Below are 17016 nucleotides of genomic sequence, written 5' to 3'. Positions count from 1 at the left end.
ATTTCTCCTCCTTCCTCTTCCAGAAATCTCTCACATTTAAACTCCAGGACATACCTGGCCCTGGGAACACTCTCTAAATTCTGAGTATAAAGTCAAACAGGGTTGAGAAAATGGCTTCACAGATATAAAGGTCAGCCATGGCAGGGTGAATGTGTAATCCTTGCCACCTGTGCAAATGGGAGGTGGAGACAGGAGAGTCCTGGAAACTCTGGGCCGGCTAGCATGGCATGTAGAGAAGCCAAGAGACCTGCTCCCAATCAAGGTGGAACTGGAGAATCAACATTGAAGGTTGTCCTGTGACTTGTACCGTGATATACATACACCCACACTCACATGCACAAACATGGGGACACTCATACTTCATACACATATACATGTGCACACACATCTCGAGTTCAAACTGGCTCTATCCACTTTTTGACAGATCAGTATGTACACACACACACACACACACACACACACACACACCAAGAACACTCCGGGATGCCAGCTTAGGAAAATGAGAATTCCTTTAACTCTCTGGGCTAGGCTTCCAGCTCTCTATCTATTTTGCATTCCCCCGCTGGTACACTGCAGCATCTTAGCACCCTGCTGTATACTAGGGTCAGAGAGGCACAAGGTCTGCAGAGGCTGAACAGTAAGGAAGGAAGCATGTGTAATAATGGTCTATTTTGTTTTAGTGCAAGGAGACCAGAACACTGGGTGACCTTCAACAGAGACCCCAGAACTAGTATTTTGGTATATAATCAAAAGGGTGCGAGTACTGGAACCTTCAAATAACTTGCTATTTTCTTTATGCTCAAAGTTAATTCAGTGAAGAGGGATAGAGGGAGAGGGAGGTGAGGTGAAAAAAGAGGGAAATGGAGAGTGGAGGCAGAGGGAAGGGCGAAAGCAAGTTGATAAGGAAGGTTTGATGACACCTGGTACCAAGCAAATAGCCACGGGGTACCTGACTCACTTTCCTTATTTCCTCTCACTGTCTTGTGATCTTGAGGGTCCACTTTCATGGCAGACAGCAGGAGCACAACTCCCACTTTCTTGCATTGAGAACAATATCCTGGCCACTTGCTCACTGTCATGCTGTGACAAGACACCACGACCAAGGCAGCTATTAGAAAAAAAGCCACTTAACTGGGGACTGCCTTATAGTTCACAGGGTGAGGGTGTTATAATCATGGTGGGCAGTATGGCGGCATGAAGGTAGGTATGGTGCTGGAGAGGTAGCCGAGAGCAACAACTTGACATAGTACACACACATACACACACACACACACACACACACACACACACACACACACACACGAGAGAGAGAGAGAGAGAGAGAGGTGGGGGGGGGGGCTGGCATGGGCTTTTGAGACCCGAAGCCCACCCACAAGAACATATTCACTCTAACAAGGCCCACACCTAATCCTTCCAAACAGTTCATCAGCTGAGGACTAAGCATGCAAGTATATGAGCCAATGGGGCCATTTTCATTCAAACCACTATACTCACCTGGGGCGAGCATCTGAGACCTACGTGTCTCTCCTGAGCGCTCCATTGATGAGCATGCTGTTTATCATCCATTGGCCTGAGGTAATTTTTGTCTCTGAGGAGACAGGTTTTTTTTTGTTTGTTTTTGGTTTTTTTTTTTTTTTTTGGTTTTTCGAGACAGGGTTTCTCTGTGTAGCCCTGGCTGTCCTGGAACTCACTCTGTAGACCAGGCTGGCCTCGAACTCAGAAATCCACCTGCCTCTGCCTCCCAAGTGCTGGGATTAAAGGCGTGTGCCACCACACCCAGCTGAGTTTTTATCTGTATGTTCTGTTTGTACATATTGTGTCTCTCATCTCTGTGGGTGGCCTGTGTTTCCCGCCTCAAGTGGTGGTTGATCCTATGAAGTGCCAACTCAGCTCTCTTAGTTATGGTTTCTACTGCTGTGAAGAGACACGGTGACCACCGCAGCTCTTACAAAGGGAAATATTCAGTTGGGACTTGCTTACAGGTTCTGAGGTTCAGTCCATTATCATTACAAGCCTATGAGCCTATGGGGTCTGTTCGAATTCAAGCCACCATATTAGCCTTTGAAGAAACTGTCAAACTACTTCCCGAAACAGCTGGCCATTTTGCCTCCCTGCTCACTCTCAGGTGGCTACAGGAAATACATAGCTAATAGAAAGCCAGGTAGAAGAACTGGCATTCCCACACAGTGCTGGTCAGGGAGGTGAGCAAGGCACAGCCACTGTGACTGACAGCTTGGCTGGTCCTTAGTAGCTGAAATACAGAATGACCATGCACCCACAAAACTCTACTATTGAGTATATACCTACCCAAAATAACTGAAAACGGTGCTAAACAGAAACTTGAATAGTTGTTCATGGAAGCACCATTCCTAAGCATTGAGCTGCAGAAACTACCCACAGACCCAGGACAGATGAACAGCTCAATAAACTGAGCAATGGAATACTATTTGGCCATGGAAAGGAACGAGAGACTGACACAGGCTGCAGAGGGCGCAAACCTCGAAAACCGTATGTAATGTATGGAGGGAGACACAGGAAGCCGTATGGCTGTATGTATGGAGATACAGTGGAAGGTTCCAGTAGACAACAGCTCCACAGGGAGAGAAAGCAGGCGGCGGTTGCCAGGAGGTGGATGAGGTAGTGCTTCAGCCAGGCCTCTTACTTTCTGCATCTGATGACACTGGACCATCTGGGCAGCTGTGGAGTCCAAGGGACGCTGTCCTTTCCGGGCACTAACAGCTCTGAAAGCTTGACTCACAACACCCGCCATGTGCAAGATGTGTTGTTTTCCTTATGCTCAACTATAGGGGAAATGGTCAGTAAAGTGAGAAGGGAGAAGGGGAAGAAGGAGAGAGGAGGAGAAGAGGAAGAGGGGGAGAGGAGGGGGAGGAGGAGGAGGAAGTGAGGAGGAGGTGAGGAGGAGGAGGAGAGGGAGGAGAGGGAGGAGGGGGAGCAAGAGGGGGAGCAAGAGGGGGAGACTCTGCTTTATCTCAGCGTCCTGTGGTCCCCAGCATGAAGCCAGTACCACCCTACCTACTGATCAGAGCTTGCTGGAACTAAATCCCCAGCCTGCTCTTCACCTTCCTTGCCTGTTTTTATTCTGAAGATCACAGTCCAGGATGCTTCCCTTGTGTTATTTGTATTTATTTATTTATTCTGCCTCGGGTATCCTTTGCTTCTTCAATCTTTATTTGGTTGTTGGTGTCCAGTTTTGGTTAATTGTAAGCTGTCTCTCCCTCTATCTCTCCCTCCCTCTCCCTGCCCCCTCCCCTCCCCCTCTCACCTCTCTCTTTCTTTCCCCTCCCCTCCCCCTCTTCTCCCTCCCTTGTTTTCCTCTTCTGCCCTCCAGACTAGAAAAGCAAGCTGGCGGATGTTTGACATTGCCCATGCTCTTAAAAACTCTGTCCATTATGTTACTTCACTGATTCAACTTCAAGTTGAGCAACACACCTACCTCTGAGGTGACCAACTTCTCACACGTGTGCCAGAGGAACTCCTCTCTGATAAAAACCCAAACCCCTTGCATCCCTGTCCGCCCCCCCCCCCCGCTCCCCGCCCCGCCCCCTGCCCCCAGTATGTAGCATTATTTCCCCAGGAGACCTTACCTGCTGTGCAACCTGCTGTGTACCTTTCTGGTCCTCCATCCTCTGTTATGCTAGCTACAGTATGCCCTGTCCTGTCTGCTGTCCAACACATGACATCAGCTCCTGCTATGACTCCCCTGACAACTCCCCCTTGACGGTTCATCTTCCATAGATTCCAGGCACCTCAGAGCCGGTGTACTGAGTGGAGGCTGCTGCATGTTGTGGCGGGGGAACTGGCAGAGCTGGTACTTATGCTTCTGATAGGCAGGTTGAAGTGATCTCCTGAGAGCCACCTGGAGCTCTCAGAGTAGACACACCACATGACTGCCTAGAAAGACTCCTAGTTCCCAGGTTAGCTTGAGGCGTTGTATATTTTTCCTTCCTCCGGGTTTCTGCTGCACCTCAGCTCTCAAAGTGTCCTGCTCACCTGACTGTGTGAGGTGCTGTCTTAAATCCTTAGCCCTCTTGTGCTTCCCTGTAAACTTAAGAGCCCATTACTACGAACTAAAGTATGCTCACCACTATGCCCTTCCCACCATGATAAACCTTGCCCAAGAGCCCAAAGAAAGCCTTCCTTAAATTGCCTCTGTTTTGTATTTTAATGATGAGAAAAATACCACACACTGTGGTGGTTTGAATGAGAATAGCTCCCATAGGTTCAATTGTTTGAATGCTTGGTTCCCAGTTAGTAGAACTGTTTGAGAAGGATTAGAAGGTGTGGCCTTGTTGTAGGAGGTTTGGCTTTGTTATGGGAGGTGTGGCCTTGTTATAGGAGGTGTGGCCTTGTGTTGTAGGAGGTGTGGCCTTGTAGGAGGTGTGATCTTGTTGTGTGGCCTTGTTTGGAGAAGATGTGTCCCTGGGTGCAGGTTTTGAGGTTTCAAAAGCCCCACTCCAGGCCTAGTCTTTTTTTCTCTGCCTGCCACCCATGAGGTTGTAAGCTCTTAGCTACATTTCTATCACCCCTCCTGCATGCTGCCATGATAACAATGAACTAACTCTCCCCACAGTAAGCAAGTCTCCATGTTTTCTTCTATAGGTTGCCTTGGCCATGGTGGATCCTCACAGCCACAGACCGTGCCTGTTCTGGCTGTTAGGAGTTGCTGGCTGCCTGACCTGCAGCTGCTTCCTTCTCATCTCTACCCCAGACCCCACATCACCTTTGCTCCTGTGCTGTCTCCTCTCCATCCCTATCAGGCCAGTGGCTATCAGATTTTTTGTACCCACCTCAATAAGTCCTGTGATCTACTCACTTCGGTTACATGATGCCTTACTCAGGGTTTCTATTCCTGCACAAACATCCATAACTAAGAAGCAAGTTGGGGAGGAAAGGGTTTATTCAGCTTATATTTCCATGTTGCTGTTCATCACCAAAGGAAGTCAGAACTGGAAACTCAAGCAGGTCAAGAAGCAGAAGTCATGGAGGGATGCCACTTACTGGCTTGCTTCCCCTGGCTTGCTTTCTTATAGAATCCAAGACTACCAGCCCAGGGATGGCACCATCCACAATGGGCCCTCCCCCCTTGATCACTAATTGTGATCAAGAAAATGCCTTACAGCTGGATCTCATGGAGGCATTTCCTCAACTGAGACTCCTTTCTCTGTGATAGCTCCAGCCTGTGTCAAGTAGACACAAAACCAGCCAGCGCACATGACATCTGCAACAACTTTTTTTTTTTTTTCAAAAAAAGTAGATGGGGATTAGGATACAGATGTGCTTTTGGCGACTCACCATCCAAACCCTAAGATCTAGACTTAGCAACACAGGGTTCACTATGGATTAATATGGTTCCTGCCTCTTGCTTCTGCTTTGCCATGTCCCACTGCACCCCTCCAGAAGACTGTCACTATAGATAATTAGGCTCCCCTGATAGCCTTGTGCCATCAGCTCTGTGTGGGACTTGAGGGAAGGATGATCTTGAAGATTTTGAGACTTCTCCCTGACTCTGTCCCTTGTGGTAGTATGAGCCCCACACTCTGATGTGGGTATAATAGAGCCCTGTCTTCACTCTCAAGGACATTTTTGGACAATAGATTTGATTTCCTTATGCCCAAGTCAAATGCCCAACATGGCTAGAGATTCTGGGTGCTAGGTCTATGCCTGGCATCTCTCCTATGCTCACTCCTCCCTTGTGTGTTTCACAGGGAGCTATGGCTGCTTAGCTCCTTGAATAATGACCCTCCCTCCCCCGTCACTGTGTGATCATGGAAATGACCCTGGGGAAGCATTCCATTCAACCCTTCCATCCCCAGGGCTGTCTGTTCCAGATGTCCCCGAGGTCCAGTCGTCATGGGGATAGAGTAGAGAGGAAGAGTTCTTCCAGAGTGTGTCTAGACAGGACAGCTGCCCGGTTTGAGGCCAAGTTCATGGAGCCTGGAGGGTGGTTCTGAGATGGGGCCCTATTCAGACCCTGGAGCCACAGGTGTGCCTTTTGCCCTCCAGGTAGAGAGAGAGCAGGGTAGAGAGACAGCACAGACAGGCTGCAGGTCCTGATTGCCTTTGACCCTTTGTTTCAGAACTCACTTTATCTTTTGGAGTCAAGGACGTATTTAAGCTGTCAATCCTGCTCTGGCTCTTTTTCTATTTGGCAGCTCTGCTGAGCTCTTCCTTCCTGGAGGGAAGAACTCTTCCAGCCCTGAACATCTGGGGAACACACTGCCACATGGAACACACACACACACACACACAAACACGCACACACACAGAGAGAGAGAGAGAGAGAGAGAGAGAGAGAGAGAGAGAGAGAGAGAGAGAGAGAGAGAGAGGGAGGGAGAGGCCAGGGCATGTACCTTTCACTTCTTTAAAACCAATTGGGTAGGGGTGGGGGTGGGGACTCACAGGCATTGGAGCCCTCAGCTTCACCTGTCTCCACCTCCCTCCAAGAGGTCGTTCCTGTTGGAAGCTGATGACAAAGGTGGATTCAGGCCTCACAGATCACACTTCTGTGACAGGTTTCCGTGGAGTTGTGAGCTTAGGTGAGTAACAACATTTTGTGGCTTTGGTTCTATAAACAGGGGTGCCAGTGGGACCCATGTGCAAGCTTTCCTGATGACTGAGACAGTGGACAAGGGGGAGGGATCTTGATGTCTTGGGACTTCCAGGCTTCTTTTAACATTCCTCCTGTTCCAAGTCATTCCAGAGTGGCCTGAGGTGACAGAGCTTCAGTTCTGCCCTGTCCGCTTGGGAGCACTGGGGAAGCAGAACAAGGGTTCCCTCAGGTCTCCAGAGCCTTCCATGACAAAAGGGGCTTTGGGGATGTGATTAAGGGCTGAGGGGGAAGCTCAGCTCTAAGGGGTGCCATGGCCTTCACCCCAGGAACAGACAGATGTGGCATGGTGCTCCCTTGAGCCTCCGGGAAGAGCCAACACTGATAACACACGGTCACAGCTCTCTTTCCCACTACGTACCCAGTCTGTACTGCGTTGGCAGGAGACACACAGCAGCCCATAGGCCAGCTGCCTCGGAGAGCACAAGGTACAGTGGCTTGGGACATGCCCTCACAATGCTACTTTCTGCCTTCCTAAATGAAGCCTGGCTGTGCAGCCCCGGGCACCTCTTGAATTTGCTTAATCATGTATTTGCTTAAATTTTCTGCAAAACCAAACCCTCCTCAGGGTCCCCCCATGAGGTTTCTGACAGAAAGTAACAACAGTTCTGATGGATGAGTGGGGAGCCTCATTAAGAGCAAGAGTGGTTCTTGCACCCACAAACCCCTCTCCTCCCAAAAGATGTGACTGGTCTGGCACATGGCACCCTGGGGCTGTGTTGTCCCATGAGGGCTGTGGAGAGCTGAACTGAGTCTCCTTTAAGTACTGTTGACATGTCCCCCAGAGGACTCTCTTCATGCTCATCCCTTCAGCCCAATTCTATAACAATAGAGAGAGAGTCTCGGGGCCTGGGATGAGGAGAATTTGCACTTCTTGTCACAGAGAAAATCTAGCCCATTTGTTAATTGAAAAAGAACTTGGAGATGCTTCAGTTTTGATGCAGGGGCTGCTGTCTGGTGTGGGAAATAAGGAATAGGAAGGAACACACTTCTTTCACTTCAGGAGTGCTGACCCACAGTTCAATTAGAATGCTATTGGAGAACAACTAGGCAGCAGGCACTGCCTCAGTCCACCTGGGTTCCAGAGAGCTGAGTCTGCCTCACCGTGGACTTGGAAGTACAGAGGCCTCCAGGAAGGGACATTGCCACGGGCACTTGTCAGATGCTTGCAGTCCTGTCAGATGCTTGGCGTCCTGGCCTTTGCTCAGACATACCCTCTCTGTAAGCTCCAAGGGGGCCAGGTGGTCTGGAAAATGCCATCGGAGAGAAGGTTCTTTAGCAACAGAGGGAACTGCAGTGTTTAGCTTTGGCTAATCCTCAAGCCGTCCCCACTCAAGGAATTGAAATGTTTAATTGGAAAATCCCATGAAAGAGAAAAGCTTGAGTCTCTTCAGTCCATGCGTGCATCAGCTCCCGACTCTGTCCCCAGGGCTCAATGATGCTGTAGATATTTTCATTCATCGGTCACACCACAAACGTCTTAGGGACACTGGACAGGATCAGCCTAACAGAATGGCTACTAGCACTGGCTTGCTAGAGTCAGTCTTCCTTGTCAACTTAGTGGAATTCGGCTCACCATGGATACATGTGAAGGGTTTAGCTGAAGAGTGAAGACTCGCCATATTTATAAGAGGCACTATACCATGGGCTTGGCCCCAGACTAAGTATAAAAAGAGAGAGCCAGCTGAATGCCCCAGAATTCACCTTTCTCTGCTTCCTGACCATGGATGCAGTGTGATCAGCTGCCTCAAGCTCCTGCCTCATAAGTGCCTCCCTTGCCATGATGAGCTGTACCTCGAAATGTGAGCCAAACTGAACTTTCCTTCCTCACGTTACTATTGTTAGTAATTTTGCCATAGCAACAAGAAAGGGAACCATTACATTAATAGAGCGTGCTGCCAACAGAATCCAGTACACAGTTAGTGCCCAATAAATGTGAGGTATCGTCTACTAAGGCTGTTATATTACTGTTGGTCAAACAAGAGGTGATCTTGTGATACATGCATGTATGCTTACACAGCAACAAAATGGAGCAAGACACGGACCACATGTAAGTGCTTGTTAAGTCGCCATGACTTGGAATGTAGTCAGATGTACGTTCTTCGGGGAAGCCAACATGAGGGGTGAGCTTCAAGCATGTTCATAGTGTTGAATGGTGGAGGATTTGCCAGTGTTCTGTGTGTGTGTGTGTGTGTGTGTGTGTGTGTGTGTATGTGTGTGTGTATGTGTGCGTGTGTTGTGCACATGTATGTGTTTAGTGGACTTTGTTTCCAGCGAGCTATATTATCCTTCCCACGGAGCTGAAGTGAAATCACAGCTCTGGGTCTAATGACATCACTCTTTCCATTTGGGGCAAAGAAAGATGTTCCACAAAGCGTTCTTTTTCAAAGTCTGCTTTGAAGGGCCAGTGAGAGAGGTGCATGGCAGCTGGAGAAAAGCAGAAGCAAGCTACAGCCTCTGCCTTCTTGCCCCAGCCCTGTTGGCTTTCTCTGGGGGAAGTGTTGCTCCTAACAGGAGGCATTGGTGGGGAGGAAAATGAGGACTAGGAAGCTGAGGTGGGTGTCTATCCAGTCTTATCTCTCATGCTGTCTTTCCTCTGATGGCTGCTTGGTGTCATCACCTTGAAAGAGAAGGTGAGCCAGTCCAGATGTCTTGTTGGAAGGTCTGAGAGACCAATACAGTCAGTTTTCCAACTGGACTGCAGTCACAATTTAAAGAAGGAAATATATATATATATATATATATATATATATATACATATATATATATATACATATATATATATGCATCTAGATTGTGTCACTGACCCATCTTATGAGCTTTGTGTGAGAGGACAGTAAGAGCTTGCCTTGGTGGCTCACCCCTGTGATCTCAACACTTGGAAAACAGAGATAAAGGGACCACAAATCCAGGTTTAACCTGAGCTGCACAGTGATGACCTATCTGTAAAAAGCAAAATAAAATAAATTAACACACATACTATAAAAACAAAACAAGAACACTGAATCTTGGAATTGCAGTCACTTTGTTCTTCATTCTCTCTGCAGAGTTCAAGTCCTTTGCTTTTCTCTCTGGGTCACAGTTTTTCCTCAGAGAACACATCACACAAGAGTTCTCAGGTTTTGAATAGAAAAGGCTTGTTAGAGTACAAGAACAGGATGCTACTTCATTGGATCGAGTGAGTTTAATGTATTCTACGAGAAGCAGGAGATGGAACAGTGTACCCTACCATGAAATGCTTCTCTTTATCACTGACCTCTTTAATACCCAGCCATGGTAGCCCAGCTCAGTTTACTAGAAATCCTGGATCTATAGCACATGCAGGAATCCCTCTTTATCCATAGTAGTGTTTAAATTTACAATTTCATTTTCTTGAAATCTAAAAATATTAGATAGAAGATTCCAAAAATGAAGTTTATAAATTTTTAAAACATGCTATTTTATTATTAGTTATTCCTGTTAACATCCTGCTGCATTCAATTTCTAAACACTATCATTTATTGAATATGTATGTGTCTGCTAATACAGTTTTATGCATTGGAGGAACATCTTAGACAACACAGCCTACTGACAAAGGGGACCACTGTGGATCTAGTCAGTTTCCACAGTATTTTTATTTATGTTACAGGCACTACTTTGTTAAACTAGATACATTTACATATGAATATATAAAAAACTGACCCCAAAGATTTTTAAGGTTTACTTAATTTTTATTTTATGTGTTCTAGTGTTTTGCATGCATGTATGCATGCACATCGTGTGCATACAGTGCCCCAGGAACTGGAGTTACAGACAGGTGTGAGCAACAGTGAAGGTGCCGGGTATCGAACCTGGGTCCTCTTCAAGAGAGCAGGTTCTCTTAACCTCTGAGCTGTCTCTTTAGCCCCCTTACCCAGAAGTTGAAATGTAGACTTTTACAGCAAGCATAGGTCAACAGACCCCAAAACTCATTCATTTGATGCATTGTGTTTTAAAAGTAGGCCTTGTTTTTCAGCTTCCTCTGCAGTTGTATGTGAAGTCTGGTAAATCAGTTTTTACTTGTTTTATTAATAAAACATAATTTGGGAAAAAAAAGAAATGTAGACTTTTTGTGCAGAGGATCAAGAAATGAAGCAGAGAAAGAGTAAGGACAAAGATGCAGTCATGAAGACACTCAGGAGAAATGAGATGATTTGGGGAACAAGAATACACTAAAAGTAATGTGTAGCTTCTGATATCCTCCTCTCCTTTGAAACAAGAACAAGATGATATGAACAAGGACCAGGGAGTCAAAGGGAGCCCTGAACAATGAAATAAGATTGACCACATGACTGCTGAAATGAAAATATTCAATAAAGGATCTGGAAAATTAAAAAAAATTAAAGTTTTATAAGGAAACAAAAATAGCAAGTCAACAGCCTGGATTCCTGCAGGCTGTCTGGGCCCTATTCCTCCACTGAGCACAGGTCCTCCCTCCACTGAGCCTAGATCCTCCCTCCACTGCCTCAGCCTCAGACAGCACTGTGATTATAAACACTGCTTCCTTCTCCATCATGATGCCTTACTTCACACATGAGTTCTACTGGAAGTCTAAATCTCCTTGTTCCAGTTCCAAGAGGTATCCACTGTTGGCATGTCTCCATGTCTGCTCCAGTCCCTACACAATTCCAGCTTCATCCTCCCTTTACATCTTCAGCTTCTTGGGGGAGCCTAGCGCCCAGTTGATGTGGATCTCTCTGGCTTGCCTTTGAGGTGCATAGACTCACATCTAGCTGGAGACCATGGGTGTCCAGGCAGATTATGGTGGCAGGAGCCAGAGAGATGATGTGTAAGCTCAGAACCTCACTACAACACTGTCACCAGCCTTTGGTGGTCAAAGACACAGAGCATGGGCTTTGGGGCCACTTGGCTCACAAGGAGATGCCCGAGATTGCTCTGTGAAGCAGCAGGCACACCGCATGTACATGATAGTCACTCTGTGCTTTCACAGGCTGCCCCACTGTGAAATGCCTGTAGAGGGAGGGGTTGGCTTTGATTTCCACAGGGACCTAGGACACATCAGCAGCCCGTAGAGGAGGAAACGCCGCTGACTTGGCCCGCAGCTGGCTCAGAACTCCTGCCAAGGACGCGCTGTAACCTCCAAGAGCTTGTGAACTCCCAGAGCAGGAGGGATTTTAGAAGCAGAGCCAGCCTGCCAGGTCCATCCATGCACAAAGTCCCAGCCCAGTGTACTCTGCTGCCTCCATGTGCCTGGCACCTTTTAGGAAGGGCTCATAAGGACCACAAGAGCCAGGTGACAACCAGAGGCAGGGATGAGCTATGAGGAAGGCCGCTGCTGCCCTTCAGTTCATGACAGTTACCTGCCTGTTCAGAGAATGGAGTGGCTCAGGCCTCCTTCTCTGTTTGGGGTATGGGAATGGGAGGTGGAGGCTTGGAACTCCACCAGCATGGACCCCATCCTTGGAAGGGGCTCATAGAATAAAGAAAGTTCTAGAAGTATAGCTGATAATTGCTGGGATGGTTATTAAAAGAGATATAAGTTCTGGGAGCCAGCCTTTGTGGTCCTTTCCTCGGGGGTTCACTGTTAAGGGACGTGTCTATGGAATAGCAAGAAAAGGGTGTAGTCTGTTAGAGACAGGGCCAGAAACTGCTTTGGGGAAGAGCCAAGAGACTGGGTTACAGGCTGGCCTTCAGTGAGCTGACAGTCTAGTTTGGGGTGAAAAGGAGGTCATGTCATAAGATGCCCTAAATGCATCCATGCACCCTGAATCATCGACGTGACTCTGTCTATGAGGACATTCCACTGGGGAATGGGTATACTTGGGTCCCAGCTGGCAGGATGTGAGTGGAGAGACATAGTGGGAAAGACAGGGCAGAGGCAGGTTGTGGCTCTGTAGAAGGATCGGCAATGCATACTGGGAAGGGCAGGAGAGATGTCCCAGGGATGAAGAGGATAGTGCTCTGAATGTGGGGAGATGCTGGTGACAAGGGCAGAGGCAGTCTGAGGTGAGATGGGGATTTTGAGCTTCAGGGGTAAATATTTCTGAGAGGGGTTATTCTGGGGGTGGTAGATGGAGGACTTAGGCCAGAAGATACAAAGACTTAGAAGGCCATGTAAAGAGGAGCCCCCGCCATGCTGGGACCTGTCCAGGAGACAGGCCAAGGGGCTGGAAGCATTAGTCACCGAGAAAGAGGCAAGAAGGCCACTATCCTGACCTCCCTTCCTCCCTCTTCCTAGTTTTTAGCATGTGACCACAGTGCCACCACACAACCCAGCAGGATTCTGAGTGCTACACAAGTGGATCATAACACCACCACAGGATATCAGGAGCACCGAGGGCAAAGGGCCCAGTGCACAGGGAGGACCTGACAACTGGTCTCTGCAAGGCTGATCTCTGCTGCTAGGACTCGGAGTCCTGAGAGGGACCTGGCAAATATGACAGAGCCAAATATGGACACATGAGACAAGCTGTCCTTACTAGAGTCAATGGCAGAGCAGGGACAAACGTAGATCAATCTTGTTCTGCCTCACCAGGCTGACATGTTAGCAGGACTTCCTGACATAGAGGATAGAGTCCCTGAGAGACAGAATAGACCTGTCCTATCCTCCAGCTCACAGACTCTCAGAACTCCCTTCTGCTCCAACTCCTCTGATAAGGACACAGAGAACTGGTCAAACATAACCTAAACCTACAGCTGCCACCCCAGAGATGTGGCTCTCGGGGAAGAACTCCTTTTGGGGATTTCAAACACAAGTAATAAAACAATAGAGTTGTGGGCCGGAATCTGTGTCTAGTAGAAGGGGAATTCCTCATGCGGGAAGCTTAAGATGTGCCCAGCAGGTCTAGCAGGACGGAGAAGCTTGTGGTCCCTCTCAGCTCTGTGGAATTGTCTATCTTTATTCAGACAGGCATGGAGATCACGTCAGTCACACAGTCTCAGCCTGTAGGATGCTAAATGGGTAAAGTGAGAACTGAAAGAGATGCTTCTGCCATGTCCTCTGACAATAGGGCATCACAAACTGCATTAAGGACATTTGGAAATGGCATTGTTGGGCGAGAGAGATGGCTCCGTGGTTTACAGCACACTCTGCCATTCTAAAGGGCCCAGGTTCAATTCCCAGGCCTCTAGCTCCAGTTCCAGGAGAAGACAATACCTCTGACCTCCTCAGGCAATAGGGCTCAAATGCACACCCACACCCACACGCAGAAACCTGTAGAGAGAATAGCTTGTGTAGTGTATGGATGCTTCACCTGTCAATTTAAAAAAAACCTATGGCCTATAGAAAAGGGAGGCAGAAAGAATTCTGGGATAGAGTCAGGGTGGGAGGTTCACCCCAGAAGATGTGATGAGACAGACATGTGACTCCTGAGCACAGATAGCCAGCCTCCTGGCAGAATGTGGGTTAAAGTAAATGGGTTTTCCTAAGTTAATATCTAGTCACAGAAGAGCCTAGCTATATGGCCAAGGCATTTGTGAATATATTTTGAGTCTGGGTCTTATTTCTGGGAGCATGGGGCTAGGAGGAAGAACCAGGACAAAGCCCTACACACACACACACACACACACACACACACACACACACACACCCCACACACACACACCCACACACACATGTACAATTAAAGTCTACTCTAGTCTACCTCATCATCCCCCTGCCTCCTCTGCTCTCTGTGCTCCTTGGCCTTTGGGCACATGGTGTGGTCAGTATTTTCCAATTGAGAATTAGAGTTGAGGACCTATGGGAGAAAGGAGGGATATTGAAAGAGAGACATAGACCAGGATAACCCAGACTTCGTTTTGTCATGAAAGAGAATTGAACAAAAGGTTGGGGAGCTGACATTTAATTGAGAGCAGAAATAGAAACACATCTGTTGTTCCCTTTGCCTCAACTGCGGCCAGCCAGCTTGCCCATGATCCCCTTGGTGTCTGTGCCTCATGCTCTGGGTGGCTCATGCTTTCCCTCCACCCTGAATTCAGAAATATTTGAGACGATTCAACAGATGTGGTTCTATCTCTGTTTCCCTTTGTTATTTAAATTAGGGAAGGGAATCGAAATCTTAGGGAAATGGTTTTAATTAGCAAATAAAAAAATCTTAAACCTGCAGACTAGCTGATCTGAACTGGATTTGTGAATAGGAACTCGTTAATCCCTTCAACGTTTCTCAAAGATATGGTTGTGGAAAACGTTATTCTGCTTTTACAGAGGGAGAGAAGCGGGCTCTGAGAGAAGTAAGCGGGTGTGTATTAAAGAAGACTCTTTGAGAGGCAACGGTTTGAACTCCTTGTAAACATTGCTTGAAATGGAAACCAGAGTGAAGCTGACTCTCCGTGAATCACCAGCACCCAGATGTGGCAGTTTCGGCTTAAAAACTCCTTCACTGACTTCCAGACAACTTGAAGACAGCTGTAAGGCCATCACAGGCAAACTTCTTCAGATTTAGGCGGGCCGGAACTTCCTGCTACACAGACGCAGTTCCACAGCGAATCCTGCCAGGTCTTTAGAGTGGGGCGGGATGAAACTAAATCAGGATCCTGAACATCTCAAGACGACAGAGAAGCTTTAGAGAGCTGGTCCAGAACTTACCTTTGCACTCCCAAGGAGGACAGGGAGCAAATCCCGCTCTTCCCGATGATAGGGTCCCACAGTGAATTGCATAGTGGGTTCCCAAAAGATGTGCCCACCTAGAATCTGTGCTGTGCCCTTACTGACAAAGGAAAGTCTTTGTTCATATAATTAAGCATCTCTAGATGATCTACATGAAACTGTCCTTTTTTTTCCAACTTTTTTAATTAGGTATTTTCTTCATTTACATTTCAAATGCTATCCCAAAAGTCCCCCATACCCTCCCCCCCCCCACCCACTCCCACTTCTTGGCCCTAGCGTTCCCCTGTACTGAGGCATATAAAGTTTGCAAGACCAAGGGGCCTCTCTTCCCAATGATGGCCGACTAGACCATCTTCTGCTACATATGCAGCTAGGGACATGAGCTCCGGGGGTACTGGTTAGTTCATATTGTTGTTCCACCTATAGGGTTGCAGACCCCTTTAGCTCCTTGGGTACTTTCTCTAGCTCCTCCATTGGGGGCCCTGTGTTCCATTCAATAGCTGACTGTGACGAAAGGATGGACCATCTAGAGACTGCTACACCAGGGGACCTATCCCATAATCAGCCTCCGAACGCTGACACCATTGCATACACCAGCAATATTTTGCTGAAAGGACCCTGATATAGCTGTCTCTTGTGAGGCTATGCCGGTGCCTGGCAAACACAGAAGTGGATGCTCACAGTCAGCTATTGGATGGGAACTGTCCTTTTAAGAGGCAAAAGAGATGATACCAGACGGAAGTGGAACACAGCCATGTGACCAACCAGCCAACTGCCTAGAGCTGAGAGGCTGGAGAAGGAGGGGCAGATTCTCATCCAGAGGAAGCTCCACCCTGCCCCCTCCTTGAAGCGGAAGTCTGGCCAGTCTGGTCTGATTCACCAATCAGGTGAATCCGGGGCAGTCCCAGACCCTATCTCAGAAAGGAGGTGGGCAGTGTTCCTGAGAATAACACCCCGGGTTGACCTCTGGCCTCTGTATGCACGCACACTTACCTACACACAATCGAACACACTCAACAGTCACATGTACACACATACACAGGCTCTCTCTCCTCCCCCCACGCACACGTGCAAATACACACACACACACACACACACACACACTTAAAAGATACTACCTTGGCCTTTTTTTTTTAATGTTTAAGACCCACAAAAACAAGAGAGTTTGCACATAACTCATTATTTTTGGGGGGAGAGACCCCAAGACCCCAAAAGAAGCTTTCCTGGGACAACAGGCAATAGATTTTTAGAATTAAACTTAGTCCAGCTCTACAAAGAAAAGTAGACCCTACACCTCATGAGGTATCTAAAGCTGGAGGGTGAGTCTTTAGCAAGAGGTCCTGAATCCAACATGGGAAAGACATACAGGGGGCGGGGGGTCAAGGGGTCTGACTCCTCAGCACTCCTCTTTGGATGGAACTCACCCTCTCTTAATGGCATTATTTCCCAGTCTGGTTTTACAGCTTTAAAAGTGTGTAAATGAATCTCAGAATTTGGGGTTAGCCTGGTCTACCTAGAGTTCAAGATAGCCATAGCTACAGTGTGAGACCCTGCCTCATAAGAGTATGTGACACTCAGTTCACCAGCAGGCATTACAAGATGGGTGCCTCTATAATATAAATATAAAGTAGGAAATAGGTAACTGCTTAAAGGTCTGTGCAAAGTAAAAATAAAACCCAAATTAACTGATGCTTGAGAAATACTGAAATATGAAACAAACCAAAAACAAAACAAAACAAAAAACAAAACAACTGAGCAAAACAGCCACTCAGAGAGACTGAGTGACGAACTGAAACAAACA

The sequence above is a fragment of the Mus caroli genome, unplaced genomic scaffold, assembly GCF_978045245.1.
Source record: "Mus caroli unplaced genomic scaffold, Mus_caroli_1 scaffold_1, whole genome shotgun sequence".
Classification (NCBI taxonomy): domain Eukaryota; kingdom Metazoa; phylum Chordata; class Mammalia; order Rodentia; family Muridae; genus Mus; species Mus caroli.
Note: the sequence above shows the minus strand (reverse complement) of the source record.